Genomic DNA, 15,563 nt, shown 5'->3' with positions numbered 1-15,563 from the left:
TCAATTTCTATTTTGCAATTAAAACTTGTTTAATTAAATCCATCCATTTAGTGCTTTTTCATTCTTCTATTTTGCTCCCATTTCGTCTTCTTGGTTGCTTAATTTTTTATTTTCAATTATTTTTGCCTTAATTGCCGAGGCAGCGGAAGCGCAAGTCTAACAATATTTCCCTCCAAGCAGTTAAAAAAATAATAACAATAAACAAAATTAGCAATAGCTCCAAAAAGAGAAAGAAACTGCAAAATAACATTATAAATGTGGAAAATGTTGAAAATGGAGTATATAAAATTGTAGCTCGTGTACCCGTCTCCGGTTTGTTAGGCATCCATAATTAGGGCTGCGCGCGCACAGCACTGCTCTAACGCCCCTAATTACCATGTTATTACAAATGTGTGTTTTTCTATGTTTTTAGGTGTACAAGTATATGTGCATGTTTGTATGTAGTCATTCATATTTTTTAGATGCACTTGTGGCTTTTCTACAAGTTCATTAATCTTCGAGCTAACACACTCTTGATTTCTTTATTTCGCTCTAATTTTTTCGAAAATCATCCATCGGCGTCTTTGCTGGCGGTCGAATAAGTGTTTAATTTATTTATGTATTGGTTTGTCTGCTACAAATTGCACCGTAATTGGTTGGCGGAAGCCTTAAAGACAAAAAAATATGATTCTAACAATGGCCTACAACAACAAAATAAATGTAGTTATGTTTTATAACAAAAATAAGCCTGGTAGTTATGGTAATTACAAAGAATTTTCTTGAATCAACTTAAAACTAAGTCTTGACTGACCGGTACCCCGAAATATTTACAAATAAGTATTTATTGTGGAAGTTACGATTTTCCATACTTTATATACTATATGTAATACAGATTAATTATGTACTTCTCAGCGTGATATAAAACGAGGATATTTTCCTAATATTCAGCAATTTGGAATATTAGCTGAGCTTCAAAACCTTTAACGACTTAAAAGACCAGGTACTTACAGGTAGATATCGAGAGAATGGATGTGTGACTGCTAGTTTCAGCACTTAAAGTGTTATAACCACTTGTGAATTTCAAAAAATCGACTTTTCAGCATATACTAGTGGAAGTATATCGAATGTACATATATTTTAAAATATTCTTCAAACATTTTAAGTTGTTCCAACAAATAGTTTCGAAGGCATGAGCGCATTTGTTAGAAACAATGCTATCAGAGTCACTGCGGAAAATGGCTGAACCGATCGACTTGGAATTTTCACACGACCTTCATACATAGACATACATATTTGTCAGGTAGTAATTGAAAAAATATGATTTTCGATGATCATTTTTTAATCACTTTGAAGTGTAAAGTTTTTCCCAAAATAACGGTTTTTTTAGAAGCCGCCATTTTATGAAAAATCGATATTTCATTAGTCCTTAGATCATTACCTGTATTCAAGTATTGCAATAATAATTTTGGTTTTTTTTTTGGACTTTAGATTTGAGAAGACAGTTTTAGAGAGTCCGAGAGTTTATAACCCCTCGGAATAGCAAGTATGTGTACCGTTATTGTGAACTAATTTACTTTTCTAAACTGAACTTTTATTGTGCCTAATTTGGGAATCGTTCTATATTATTATATACATTTTCTGGTAACCTTAGCTATTTAATACATATTTTGTACAATATCCTTCAGACTTTTACTTCCCAGTAAGGTCCCTTTACTCTGACCTCATATACACTGTCAACATTTAGAGAAGGGTACTAGTTATACTAACAAACGCTGGAGCAATAAGCCAACGGCTGAGTGCTAAACTGCTTCGATATTTCACACATCTATGACGATGTATTAGACATCAAGCCAAATGGGTGGAATTCCTCAGAAGGAAGTGTAAGGGGTAAGAGGCCTTAGCATCGAGTTATGGGGCAGACCAACCATTTGACAGATTTTGAAGTAGAAGCAATCGTTGAAACATCAAAGAAGAAAGTGATCTTCAAAAGAGATAAAATTTACTCTACAATGATATGATTTCCGTCGAGAATTGTCTCGTTTTCAACTTCATATTCCACTTCAAACTGTGTGGTTCGATAATAATAAAGAAAATGCCATTTGAAGTATCCTAAATAGCCCAAGGGTGACTATTAAAACAATTACACACCAAATTGGTTTCTGAGATCACGACAGACTTAAGCTTTCAGTTAGAAAAAACCTAATTAAAAAATGAATATTGCGGTCACTAATCAATAGTTATGTGGCGACAGAAGCTGTACATGAACTATAAGGGATGAAGGAAGAAAATAATTCGAACCCTTGCCAACATCCAGCGCTATGAAATCTATCTGCCAAGTACAGAATGCTTAAAGCGTTCATAGATTTACATACACACATGTACACATACATAGATGATATGTTCATTTGGGTTAAACATTGCACTCAAATGACTTCACGTTCCAACATTCTCACATATCTTTGTTAAAAGTATGTTAAAATCTGCGATTAAGTGGATCGAAAACAGCTCCACAAAAAAAACATAAATAATAGCATGAAAATATGTATGACACCTATGCCCGACAACAATTTCGCATTGGCGATCGATTAACAACTCACTTAAATGCTTTTCAACACCATTTAAAGGCCATCAAACAAACGAGCCAGCCAGCGGCCGATTGAACGAATGGACGATTGGACTCTTTCACTTTTGCGCGAAACTCTATTAAAACTACTTAAAATGCAAAGCGTTATCTCGTCATAAATTATTTTGTTCGCTTTTCATAGCAATTTTCATATCAATAAATGCAATGTTTCGCTGCAATGTTGCAAATAGCAAACAACTCGACTCACAGACACACACGCACTCACACAGCCATCGAACAGATAGATTATGTCTAGCTTATTGCTGTTTAATGCGTTATAGTTTTGTAGATTGCTGTCGGCTTGTTGTGCTTGTTGATGGCGTCAATGTTGTTGTTGTTGTTGCACAATAGTTGTTGTTATTGTATTTAATTAATTCGGCGGGCACTTAGAATGCCACATCAAAATTCCATTGAGCAACAAATTATTGCATTGCAATTGAATTGTTATGTAATAAAAAGCGAAATGGACAAATTTATGAAGTTTTTGCAAAAGTGGAAGCTCAGAAAAGCTTTAAACATTCAATTAGTCCGTACTCTAGATCACTTGCTGTTAGCGAGTGCAATGTAATTCGTAGAGTTAGAAACGTAAGCAGACAAATTCTGCCCCAAAGGTCACATTCTAAGTTATAAGTCTCTGTGACTCTGTAGCTTATTATCTTTAAAAAACAAAAGCATAATAAATGTGCCTGCCAAGCTCATGAAGCTTTCTCTGACCTTCTTATGTATCGCTGTAGACTAAGAAAAATATGGACTACCGTTCCCACAACCGTCTACGTAACCGGAATCGACCCGATTTTTATCCGTACAAGAACTGTCAACTCGGCAACATTCTTCCAAATAACTTTAGGGAGGTTTTATGCCGCTGTAATAACAAAAAAAATATGGAGTTGGTATGACTGGAATTGGGGAAGGCATCAGTAGCTATACTTGAGGCTTCATGTGCACATGTTCTTACTTAATATATGCTTTCGGGGTCTTACAACGCCTGAATTGCGATTGAATTATCGTTTAACCCATGGCCTTGATCTTCTCGTTCTTCTATACCCTTTACATAATCAATATATGTAGCTTCATGTCATGCTTCATATGTAGGAATATATTCGGTGTATGATTGTTTCGAAAAAACTTACTTAAGTTTCCGTTGCCGATAGGAGCATTGTGTTCGTTCCACCCTAGTATGAACTTTAAAGAAGTGCTAACTCAGTTGGACTCAGTCTGTAACTTTGATGCATCAAAAAGTAGATTAACCTATTTTAAAACCTGTTTAAGCTTCCTTGGTTTTCCAAAAAAACTTTACTTTGACCAGTTACTATTCTTTAGAAGCTCGCGTTCGGTATAAAAAATTGAGATCTCAATTTCACAAACATTTATATAGCACAAAGTATAGGTATATTTTTGCTGATTTCTCATTTCATTTTTAATGCAGTCAACATAATATTTGTGTAGCCTTTGTCGCTGCTATTAGCATTTTCTCATAAATAAAGTACTCAATTACTTTGCAACACCGCCGATCGAAGCATATAAATGTAACTTTTCGATGGCTTTTCCATTTTTTCATACATTCCCGCATAATCTGTTGTTGACACACATCATTTGACGTTCGATATGCTTGGCAGGTTGCCACTCGCCGCGGCTATACTTACCAACTGCCAAAGTAGTCGAACAGCTACTCCACGCCACTCCACACCGAGATGCCGGTGGCTAGCAGCAATGAGCGTTTTTCGCTTTTAATTAAAATGCGAGCGCGTTAAAATTACAGCAACGAGCAACACGTTCAAGTCGGAAAAGCGCCGTTGCCACTCAAATCATAACTTGCAACATGCGGCGCTGCAAGTGACGGGCTCTGGCTGACTGCTTGGCTACTGTGCGCCGATTGCAGCATTACTTAAGCTGTGTGCATACGAATTAAACTGCGCTGCGACGCGGCCAAGTGGCGGTTTTGGGGGATCAACGCTTGATCGGCGTCGGACAACGAGTAGTAATTGCTTGTTATGCCACCGCAACTCGGATGGACGAACGCAAGCGGGCAGGCGAGTGGCCAGGCGTGAAACCGAAGACGGCAACCGAGCGCTGAAATCGAAACTCAGACGGAAAATAAACACCAATTGCTAGTTGCAATGCCACAAAGTTGGGCGAACCGACCGACCGACCGACCGACCGACCATTGGATCAGGCAAGAAAGCTGAGCTGTGTTAAGCTGCAAACCGACATGAGAGTATTAAGCGATTTGGCGTATGAGCCGTTTGCCGTTTGCTGCCTGCCACATGCAACTGTAATTTGTACGCGCGACTATCTGCATTGCTTGCAGGCGAGTTGTTGTCTGGCATTGTTTTTGCTGCTGCCGTTTCTTGCAATTTGGCTACGAATACCACTTAAGATACATACTTAAACAATCATGACAGTCACTGGCGCGCATGCTCGGCACTTCAGCGCTCTGCGACGGTAACAACAAAAACACCAACAGCACATTTAACCACCGTCATCGTAATCATCAATAGTACCTGCAATAACCAACAACAACATCGCTGCTCATGATGATCATCAATAGCGTCGTCATTGTGTTGCAATTACGTCACAGCTGCAATGAATTGTTGTGATGCCGACACAAGTGTCTGCAGGCATTTATGCAAGCGCTCACGTGTGCGAGTGTGTGTTTAAGCGCCGAAAGCGCATTTTGGCCTCTTTCACTCCTCCTTCACGGCGCTGGATAATCGCTTCTCAACCATCGCAGTCGCTTGGCGTTTCCCTCACCGCGGTTGCGCTGATGGCATTCATTTGCGATTGACTGGCAGTAATCGCATGTGCGCAGGTGTGTGAGTGTATGTGGCTTTGTGAGGCTGTTGGTGTGCTCGTGGAAGCGCTTAGTATCACGCAGTGTATAATTTTTATGGTATTTACCATAGCACTTAGCCGTTCCCGGTTGTAATAGACTGTTATCGCATAGTGAGATTTACTCACTTTAATTCGATTTACAGTTACGTTTGTCCATTGTGTACATGTGTAAATTGCTTAGGATGCTATTGCAGACTACTTATGGGGAATGTATGTAGGTCACATTGGGTGGGCTAATCCAAACGGGCGTGAGGTTAGATTTGAATTCAACTTGCTGCTAAATCAAGTCAACAGAAAGCGGAAGCTCCAGGTATGGAGGAAATATCTCTGGGATCGAGTGCTGTTATATAAATATTGGATCTTTAGTTGCGGACCCCCAAATCACAGATCAGTGTTGCGATCATTAATTGAATATAATTTACTGAAATCCGAACCGACTATCCAACAAGCGAAATGGTTCGCTTTGTATTGTATAAGTACCAATCTGAGTTAAGTCCTTCAGCACATCTGAGTACTACGTTTTTAGATTTCGAAAATTGAAAATATTACGGATCACATTAATTTTGTTTCTCCAATAATAAATACGGTCATACGGAATAAATACCAAGCCGGGATTATGAAATTAATTGATAAGTAATGTGATCTGAAATCTACGAAAAAGTCACCTCAGCAGCATTTCAAAATAGTTTTCCTAAGGTCGGAATGGGGAAACGAGACGCGAAAAGTTACGGCTCCCCTCACCTATACTATAAATGAGGGATTATTTTCTAGATTTTAGGAACGTTGAATATATAACTCATGGAGGTATTAAAAATTTTTTCCAAATTAATAATTTTTGGTTATATTGGGAAGTTAAAGCTAAAATAGTTTTCATTAAAAATAATATTTTTTATAGTGATTAGACTTCACATGGGTTAGGTTAGGTTAAGGCGTCGATTCTAAAAAAATTTACCTTGGACAGCTTAAAACGATGGCCCGTTGTGGTACCTTAAACTCATACATAATTGATCATTAAAAGCCCTCTTAAAATCGACAAATTTGTTTAGGCGGCTAATGTCCGTTTCAGCTATGTCTTCTGGTTTGCCGTAGGTATGACTGCCGAGATGTTTCAACCTCGGTCTTGCAAAAGCTGGAAAAGCATGAATATTTCTACATCAACTTCACCCATACAACTTTCACGATTTGCGTTCGACAAGATTTTAAGTCTTACCGCAAGAATGCCTATTGGACAATGTCCAGTAAGAACTCATATGATTGCGGTAAGATGAACTTTAATGAGGGCAAAGTAGATTTCCTGCGTTCTACTCTAGGCCAAAAAGATCTCGCAATCGCACAGAAGCTGGTCTTCGACTAAGGTGCTAAGCGCAGGAGATATCTAGGTTCAGTGTTAGATCTAATAGGTTAGTAGCGACATATTGCAGAAGGGTATACATTTAGGCTGGTCCAACTGAAGATATCTTTTATTTATTATTATCATGAAACTGTCATATTAGCAGAACCGCTAAGAAGTCACAAAGTGTATTCACAGACAAACAAAGCTCCGACCTTCGGCCACCAGCAGCAACTCTTTCAACCGATAAATAGAATAAAAAGAACAACAATAAATTAACAAAAGGCCAAAGGGGCTTTATCGAATTTGTTATATTGCAACACTGCAAACCACAAAACTGTAATAAAGCTGACAATAAAAAGCTCACAAAATCCAAACAAGTGGGCTCCGAAACGAAACCACAAAAACTCATTGAAGATAGCCCAAACATTGTGCCAAAGCCGAGACCGGTCCGCAACAGCGTGGTGTGTTTACTTCTTGTTTGTGTGATTATGGCCTCTCGCCCTCTCTCATCGTGGCAAGTCAAAAAACCAAAAAAGAATTCAGACGCTTTGCTACACCTAAAAAATTCTGAGGTTCGGCAAAAATGAGTATCAAAACAAAAACACAAAGCAACAAGCGCAAATAAAACGAAAGTAAATATAAACTGAAACGAAATAGGAAAACACAAACAAACACACAGACACGGTGGCAGTCAAAACACAGCAAAGCACACAACTGTTGCATGCGCTACTTTGTTGTTGGTGGCGCTGTGACAGCAGCATAAGTAGCAAGCGCTAGCAACAATTTACATATATACATGCAAACACAACCGTTTGTACTCTATTCTGGTTGCGTTGTTGTTGTCGCATGTTGCATGCTGTCGTGTTTGCATTGACATCGCTGCTACCCGCCATAGTGAGACAGCTTGCCACCTCTATTCCGCTCGCAGCACCGTCACCACCATTCAACTTCCAAAGGCATATAGATACACACATGCGCACATCCACGAGTATTTACATATGTTTTGCCATTCATGCGCTCAGGTGCTGTACTGCGTGCTGCATATTCATCCGTCCCTTGTGCAGCCGTTCTGACATCTGTGACTTCGAAAACGACGAAAAAAGACACAACAACAAGAGCGAAGTCTTATTTAAATGTTAAAGTTTGGTTTGATACTTAAAAGTTGAATGCGAAAAATGCATGAATGGCACACAATTACTATTCATTTTGCGCACTTTGCATGTTTCGAGAATTTTTTTTTTCCGTTTTTGTTTCACTCATTCAGTACTCACTAAAGGAAGACCGGATTTGAAGGCGAAAATCGTAAAACACTTAGAAGTGCTTAAAAGGCGTTTTTCTTTTCAGAACCTTTTTTTGAAGTGTGTGTTTAAGGGGATATTCTGATTTATAAGCCAAATTTTACGCTCTTTTTTAGACCCGATAAAAAAATATTTGTACCACACATTTTTTTAAAATGTTTTTTATTGATATTTAAAGAGTACAATTCAATTCAAAAAATTCCATGTTGGCAAAGGGGGGACTAAAAAAAAAAGACGTGTCCTGGTGCGCAGGATATCAGGATTCCCAGTAACACGAAATTGTTGAGTGATCCTTAAACAGGAAGAATGTAGTTATAGCACTACGAGAGGGTTTTAGAAAAAAAATATATAAAAAAATCTTCTAGTAGTGCGATAGTATAATGTATAAAGAAACTCTGTATAAAATTTCAAGTAAAGCGATTGAGTCGAACTTGAGATATCATATACACCGTTTCTAAAAAAATAAATCTAAGAAAAACGACTTTAAATCTCCGCCGAGCTGCCAGTCGTTTTTGTCGTCGCATCAGAAAATGAGCTGTAACTCCGAAAATAATTGAAATTTCAAAACACCTTTTTAGGGACATATTCTTAGAGGGTTATACTACAATAATAGAATCGAAAAAAAAAATAATTTTTTTAAATTTCTAAACCAGAATACCCTCTCAAGGCACAAGGCGATATGATGACGTAAGCGGAACTACATATAGCTATCAAAAGTCATCCCTGAGAATCAGCATTTTACATTTAGCCTAGTATGAAGCCTTATTATAGGTTCGGATAGAGAAATGTTTTCAAGTATTGCAGTTAGTAAAAGTTGGTCTTAATATACCACACAAGAAATAAATGAGATATATGGCATAAGTTGAAGATGTGAAGAACTAGAATAGCTGGGATAGCTCCAACAATTCAACGAATGAAGTTTAGAAATATATTCAAAAGCATATTCTGGTGAAACCATTGATTATTTCATTTCAACGATCAGCAAAGTTCAATCATACTCTTAGAAGTGTCAAGCCCGTAAGAATGATCTCTCCTCGGATATATTATATATTTATACAATATGAAACTAGTTCGCTGATATGTGCTTTGAAGTAATTTCAAATTCCTTTCATTTAATAACAATATTGTAGTATTTAATTTAGTTGAATACAAATTTTCAAAGAGTTGGCAACACGTTTACAACTAAATCTGGAATGGAAAATTTTCTTAAACCTTAGTTGGTTAGTGGTAATAAAATATTTAATTTCACTTTTATTAAATTTATACTTGTATAATAAAAAAATTTAACCAGGTGACTACGCTACTCAATTTTTTTTTTAACTTTCAGCTTTTTTAAATCTCTGCATTTTGATATCTATATTGCAAAAGTTCATTTATTTTATATAAAATTACAATTTTAAATAGATGGCAACTCTGTTAAAATATTTTTAACTGCTAACTTATGTATAGTTCATTTATTTTATAATTTTTTTGTATAAATCTCTAAAGTAGGTGACAACCTTCGAAACTGTAGCCTTAAAGTATTGCATTGGACAGTCCAAAATCGGTTTAGGTAACTGTAGTGAAGATGATTCGAGGTGGGCATATAATCACAAACATGTTCGTTAAGTCATCCAACTGTTTATAAAGCTGGCGATTTCTATTAAATTTCTGTGTGCAAACTTTTTAGATTTACAAGAATAATAAAGTTTAGATAAAGACAAGTGTCTCAACGCTCAAGTAAATAATAAATGATCTAAAATTGACTTCAGATTTAGATCGAAAGAACGTTATCTTCAGCTGCACCAAAGCTTTAATACCCTTCACAGTTGCATTTTTTATAGCATAAAAAGGTATATAGAGAAAATATCTTGATTTTGAACGATACGTTTGAATAACAAATATAACCTACCGTGGTACGATATCGGCGGTCCTGACAAATGAGCAGCTTTTTGGGGAGCAAAATTTCACATCGATATCACAAAAAACTTCGGGTGTATGTTGACAGACGGAAATGCTAAAACAACTCAGCTCGTCATACTACATATAAATATACCTATGTTTTATAGCGTCTCCGATTATACAGTGTATAAATATACGTATGTATGGGTGTGTTGGTCGGTGTTCACAACTCTAATTTTATTTCAAATAATTTCCGCTTTCATTTCATTTCAAATTGAAATTCCTTCAGCGACTTAAGTGTGGCGAGTTTCGCAGTAAATGCGGCAGCACGTTCAACTCTAATGTAGGAAAGTTTCAATTTCTTTTCTGTTAGAAACCAAAGACCAAAAGCAAACCGAATAAACCGCCGTGCAATTTCCAAGCATAAAAAGCTTCAACTCAATAAAGCGAAACAAATGACAACGGACAAACCAAGCACAGACACAACTACAAAAAAAATGAAATAGTCAACAATAAAACCATAACAACAACAATATTATGGCAACCAACAATAGTGCCATCAACACATCAACAACACCAACGACTTGGGCAGCAGCAAAAATGTGGTGGCTAAACAACAGCAGATAACCTGCAACTTACAAATCGCTCATTGCCGACTGTTAGCATTTGCCAGCGATAGCTATAATGCCAGCGCCATAGTCAGCGACAACGGCAGCGCAAGCGCCGGCTCACACAAAGTCGATCAACATGGTAAGCACGAATGCGCTGCGTCAAGCGCTCACACGCTCATTCGCTTAACTTCTGAACGCTTGCTTGTTTTTGCTTTTGCTCCGGCTGTGCTTCATTTTATAGCGTTAAGTTCAACTGTCGGCGCGCTTAGTTGAGTATGTGAACCAACTTCAAAATCTACAACCTCTTCAACGCTTTTGGCCAAAGCGCGACCACACCACAACGCGTCGCACCAACAATACCCCACCGCTCTGCGCTCTACAAACTTCTGCACTCAGTGGCAAATGGCGAGCGACCGCAGCAGAGCGATCGCTGTATGGGGCCTCCACAAGCGCTTGCTTCGAGTTGGGCTTTTCAGTTTCTTACAGTGTGTCAGCGCGGATGGCAGTGCTGCCGTCTTCATTTGCAATACAAATTTGTGTTTGTCGACGCTTCTACGTCTTCATATGCTTTTAAGGTGTGTACAAGCATACACAGCATAAAAATATGTTTGCATATGTCTGCATATATTTACGTAATTACAAATCCAAAGCGTTCGCAACCCAACCGCTCCGCGCTCATTAGTGTTGAACAAATTGAAATGTGCTCGGGCGCGCGCGCGCTGTAATCGTGTAAGAATGCATATCAACTGAAACGTACTACAAATGGAAATGCATATGCGCATGTGTGAGTGTGTGAACTGCTTAGTGAAATAGAGTAAAAAGAGTAGGTAAAAGGTAAAATAACAACACGGAAAAAAGCACGTTGCCGCGCCATACGATTTCAATGTAAACGTAACAGGTGTAACAGCGCTGCTGGCGTTCGACTGTTGTCGTTGTTTTTATTGTTTGTGCTGTTATTATGATTGTTCGGGTTTTTTGCATTTTTTGTTTTTACCTCATCGACATCGACTGGCATTGTTATTGTGAATGTTTTGCGGGTGCTGATCGACGCGATTAGAAACGGCGCGGCCGCGTCTTGGCCACCGCTTAGCCAAATGTCATGCCGCGCCATGTGTTGTGTGGCTGGCCGCATAGCCGCCTAGCTACAGCGCGGTAATTTGCTTAACGCGCATGTGTGTGTGCGTGTGACAAGCAACGGACCAATATAACCGTAGCTAAATAACTGTGCTGTTGAGTGCTTTTTAAGCTACGATTATGAAACCGTAATAGTGCAACAGTAACAACAAAACCACAACAACAACAATATAAACCACATTGGCTGTAACAAATATGAATATACTACAGCGAGAATGAGAAGTTCACAAATCAAGATCGCAAAATAATGTATATACCCACGTAACAAAAGCAATAAACAATGAAAAAGCGACAGTAGAAATTAAATAAAAACGAAATACATTGGAATAAGTAAAAGCAGCAGATACTGCTCTATAATTTATAGAACCACACATACACACATACATATATGGGCATAACATACATATCAACACATCTGTCATAATAGTGGGAATAAGTTGTTCACAAAACTATTAATCTTTGGCTCAATGAAATGGATGAAGTGAATACAAAACAGTTGCAAGACACATTCTATATATATATATTTATATAAAGCAATTACGTAAACAGTTAAGCAACATAAAATGCAGAAATATAATATTATATAAATAAATGTTCCTTTTATGTTCCTTTTCATATGCGCTTCATGTATGGTCTATTTATACTCGTACATTTCGTGGTAATCATTTTTTGGTCTTATCGGTGAAACATACAAATCTGTTCTCGGTTACAATTTCAAAATTTTCCATTCTTATTCATAAGTAATTTCATTTTGATATATTGGTATTTTCTTTAAGCACAAATTAAGAACAAACTTAAGTCGGTTATACTTAGTCCTGCCATAAGTTCTATTACAAAATCAGGCAGTTATATGTAACTATAATATATTTTGTAAAAAAGTTAATTTTATTTAATAATACATATGTATATAAAAAACGCGAGGCACAAAATTGTATTTTGTTTTCACACAAGCCCTCAAACGATTCGGCCACTGATGAACAGTAGCACGCACAGTTTCTATTGCATTAACGGCTCTGCTCGAACCAAAGATTTTTTGATACTCTCCAAATTTCTGTGGGGTATTCGACAGACCACGTTCTCCAACTCTGACCATAAACTTCAGTTTAATGAATTCAAATCTGGACTTTCAGACGGCCAATCTTCTATAGCTATGTAACCAGAAATATTGCTTTTAAGCCACTTGCCACTTTTTTGTGTGGTTTCGGTAAATCTAATGCTCTCCATCGAAGAAAGTATTGCTTAACTGCTTTATCACGGCTTCTAAAACATCCTGCTTGTACACTTTTGTCTAAGTTGTACTCCCTTTTTTCACAGAAATTAAGAGATGTACCTCCTTTCCAGGTGACTCCCCACCAAGCTATTACAGCAACTAGATGGTGACCACGTTGACCCCTTGAAATAACATTTTTTGCGTCTTTGGAAGTTACTGCGTAGATTTTGTCATTTTGATTATTAAAAACTTCTTCAAAAGGGAAAATTTATTTATGTGTAATTTGCCAATTTGCTTCAAGCGCGTTGATAAAAGATGACCAGTTGACCGACGGTTGGCTTTGACGTGGACATCATCTCGAATAAGTCTCGACAGTGATCTAGTCGCTATATTCATTTCCCTGTACTGTAAATATAAACAAATATTCTCGAAATGTTGATTTTTTTGAGATGCTTATAAATTTCACTTGCGAAGTATTGTATTAAAGTTTCATATAAAGATCCACAATAGTATAAAATGCAAGTTTCTTTTCTTTGTTGGAAAAAACTAAGGTTCCTCTCGTATAAAGGATATAACAGCACGTTTCGGCATTGTGTAATAAGCTCATAAACATACAACAACAACATTTCCGCCACCAACGTGTAATAATTCTCGCAGCAGGTGTGAAAGCAACCTAATTCACCGTTATTTATGAAGCAATTGCCAAACCAAAACTGCTGGCACTTATATTACTGTTATTTTGTTTAGCATGTTTTTGAAGATTTGTGTGCTGGCTCGGAATGTGTCGTTAGTAATTTCTTCATTGACACGTTTGGGCATAATTTTTAAACGTTGAACTTAAGTGAGCGTGTAATTTCAATCCGCTAGTTCTCTGGACTATTATTATGATAATTATTGTCATCACTAGTTTTATGACTTGTTTTTCTTTTATTACTACTTTATTTGTGTCTTCTTGGAGTTGTGCTGGTTCTTTCACCTTTTCGAATTGCTGTAGTTTGTAAGAACGCTTTTTTGTGCGCATATTTATAGCTCTGGCTGTCTTCAGATTTATTGGTGACGGCTTTGACATTTGCATAAAACGCGGATAACACAATTCAAAATCACAGCAGCCATTTCGGGTTTGTGTTATAATTCATTGGAAAAGTTTTAGAAATGGTCGTCCCGGCTAGTGGGCTTGCTAGACAGCTGATATTCCATAATTGAAGGTATCTAAGAATATTCTAAGTACAGATAAAAACAGTTAGATCACTTGCCAGCAATTTCATTAAGATCAGTAAAATACCACTGGATTTCGAAAAATCGACCACATTTTTGAAAATAGTTTATAATAATAACAGAATACAATTCACAAAAATTGCGTTGTTCGGAGCTCGGATTCTGATAAAAAATACCAAATGTATAAGTATGTAGGTTCAAACACATAATCCTGTTTCCCTTACGAGGCTCTGTTCCACAGACCCCTAACACGCAACGGGTCTCGACTTGATTTGATGGTACTTATTCCAACGTTCGCAAGAGTTAGTAAATTAAGATAGTTCCAAATGGTGTTGTACAACAAATTGTCGATTTGATGCATGCTTAATGTATAGAAGAAAACGATGGACCTTCTCTGCGTTTTAGAGAGGATAAAAATTTGTTTAGGAAACACTGAAATCTGAAAACGTCTTTAAAATTACCGCATTCTGAGCACAAAACACAAATGATGACTTCTAAACTAAAATTGACACAATTTCGAAACTTTGTGCACTTAAAGCCTTGTGGTTTATTCAACTTAGCAGTGCGTTTAGCTTAGTCACAGCAGGCAGAGCAGGTCAAATTAGTACAAACACTGACATATACATATGTAAGTCCGTCTTTGTTTGGTTGGAAAAAGTTTGTGCTGAAAAGCCATTCATATACCATGCTGGTATTTATGATTGTATGTCTTCACATGTGTATGCGTATGACTGTTGCCACAAGAGGTCTAACGGTCAGGCATTCAACCTAAGCGGCAACGATTTGCAAAACACACAGCACCGCTAAGCCACTAAGCTGCTGCTAAGCTTTAAGCGGTCACCAAAGCGTTAAGCAATACGCTAATGAGCGAGCAAATGAGTCGCCCGTGTGCGGTAATGCGTTTCGAAGGAGACGAAAAAAATACCGAAGACTAAGCTCAACTTAAAAAAGTTTGAAACGCAAATGACTGCTTTAAACTTTTTCGTTTCGAAAGCGCTGCTCAGCCTGTCGAATAGAATAAATAGAGAATACAAAGTGTTTCTAATTACAACAAAAACGGCGAATACTCGTGGCAACAGTAGCTTAGTAGCAAACAAGCAATATGTACATACAACATTTTTTTGCGCTGGCAATGAAATAAATACTACAAAAAACATTTAAAAAAACTAAAGTAAATAAAGTCAAATGTCCAATAATAAAATAAAGTTGTACTCATGGAAATTGGCTGCACAAGTTCGTGACGCAGTCAACAAAAACTAGTACTAACTTATACAAAAATGGCATTTATATACATACTTACATATGTACTGTATATATATAAGTATGTAAGTATGCCAGTGTCCAGCGATAGATGATGTAGTGTTTTGAAGTTATGCGAAATGTAAAAAAGTCTGCAGTTTCATACACAACTACATAGATATATGTATATATGTATATATACGTATGT

General features: G+C 37.2%; 1 protein-coding gene across 1 annotated transcript in view; it reads left to right on the top strand.

Annotated features, from left to right (window-relative positions):
- Window positions 1-10,837: 10,837 nt before the first annotated feature.
- The window catches only part of LOC106620999 (uncharacterized), a 65,369-nt gene continuing 60,643 nt past the window's right edge, over window positions 10,838-15,563 (top strand). Inside the window, exon 1 of the mRNA XM_070111310.1 lies at window positions 10,838-11,132. The gene's annotated coding sequence lies outside the window, so the exon portion shown is untranslated. The remainder of the gene's footprint in view (window positions 11,133-15,563) is intronic.

This window comes from Bactrocera oleae, chromosome 6 (assembly GCF_042242935.1).
Source record: "Bactrocera oleae isolate idBacOlea1 chromosome 6, idBacOlea1, whole genome shotgun sequence".
NCBI classification, from domain to species: Eukaryota; Metazoa; Arthropoda; class Insecta; order Diptera; family Tephritidae; genus Bactrocera; species Bactrocera oleae.
Note: the sequence above shows the minus strand (reverse complement) of the source record. Positions and strands in the feature narration are given on the sequence as shown.